We start from the raw sequence: 1585 nt of genomic DNA on the forward strand, positions 1-1585 counted from the left end.
TGTTTACCTTTCCACAGATGATGCACGACCTGTTGGCTTTCTGCAGTATTCTCTGTGTTTATTAGGCACAAGTGCTGCTTTTCATTCAAGAACTTCAATTCCTGTCCTCTGGTAACTGACTCTGGTCAGTGGCAATTGGTTCTTCTGATCATTAATCTGCCCATTCCCACCGCTTCTTCTCCCATCATTACCAACAGCCCCAGGAAATCTCCAGTTAAACTTCTTTGCTCCAAAGCGAACATTCCCAACCTTGGGAATGTCTCCCCACAATGGAAATTCCTCATCTCTGGAAATGAAGCATGGCGTACACTTGGGAAGAGATTTTGGCAAAATATTGTCAGTTAGAAATTGGAAAAATGTTCATGAAGCAAAACAGAAATCCCAGTCTCCAGCTTTGTGAACCTTTGGAAACTCTTTGGGAAGCGGATTTAGATGAGAATGAAAGATGAACCGTCCGACTGAGCAGGGACAGTCCAGACACCGTCCCCTTGTTGAAGAGGCTGGGAGATTGACTCTGATGTTCTCGGGACATGAACTGATCTGAGACATTGAAAGAATTGTCGTTCGTGCACATCAGGAATTCAAACCCCTTCTCGCCTCCGAGCCAATGAGGGAACTCGGGAACAGGCAAAACACTGAAAGGCTCGAAGGGCGACGGTCCCGGAGTAAGAAAGCTAGTTCCTCGTGACATGGATGTGTCTGCAGAGGGTGGAATCAGACTGTCCCCAGTGTCTCCACAATGAATGTCTCATGCTTTATTCAGGAAAAGTAAAACTGATAGACGACAATTGTAATTCTAGTCGGGGCAGGCTGAATTATGAATTCACTAACAGCCTCCTCTAAGCGATTGCGCAGCCCCTGCCAAAACCTGTCTCTGTGGCGCAATTGGTCAGCGCGTTCGGCTGTTAACCGAAAGGTTGTTGATTTGAACCCACCCAGGGACGCTTTGTTGGCTGCTCTTCCTTGGCTTCGAAGCTCTGTGCTTTTCATGGGGTCAGGAAAATGTTCCCCAAACGGAACCGTTCCCCACAAAGGGGTTTCTCAATTGAATTAATGTCTGACGTTAGGGACTGCGGATGCTGAGAATCCGAGACAAAAAAGAGAAACTCGGCAGGTTTGACAGCACCTGTCGGAGAAAACGGAATTCTGAAATACTGTGTCTGATTCTCGTTCCAAAAATGTTGCCTGACCTTCTCCGTTCCTCCTCCAGTTTCTAGATTTGTTTTTAACTGAAAGTTCATTTCATATTTTGGGATGAAACAGCTAGACTCGCCGTGTGCAGATATTTACCCCTTTCGAATCACTGTGAAGCGAATGGATTCAAACAAACTCTGCGATGATTCACTCTTTCTCAGCTCCACAGGCAGACAGATCTGGGAAGTGAAGCTGCCAGTGTGGTTCTGTATTCGTGGGCGGAGTGGTTTATGCGATGAACTTGAAATACATTGCGGTTTCCCCACGCAGGTGTGACCCCTGCCGACGACAAAATGAGAAATGTCTTCGAAAAGAAAGGGAGCTTGCTCCCCGGCTTCTTCTTTAAGATTCAAGTCAGTGGAGGGGGGCAAGATATTTCACTCACATTGGG

The 1585-nt window shown here is 46.8% G+C and overlaps 1 non-coding gene across 1 annotated transcript; it reads left to right on the plus strand.

The window, feature by feature from the left end:
• The first annotated feature begins 870 nt into the window (after nt 1–870).
• Nucleotides 871–944, plus strand: trnan-guu (transfer RNA asparagine (anticodon GUU)). Its single transcript has one exon. It is a non-coding gene; the product is annotated as a tRNA-Asn (tRNA).
• Nucleotides 945–1585: the final 641 nt, after the last annotated feature.

The sequence above is a fragment of the Hemiscyllium ocellatum genome, assembly GCF_020745735.1.
Source record: "Hemiscyllium ocellatum isolate sHemOce1 chromosome 27 unlocalized genomic scaffold, sHemOce1.pat.X.cur. SUPER_27_unloc_17, whole genome shotgun sequence".
In the NCBI taxonomy this organism is placed as follows: Eukaryota; Metazoa; Chordata; class Chondrichthyes; order Orectolobiformes; family Hemiscylliidae; genus Hemiscyllium; species Hemiscyllium ocellatum.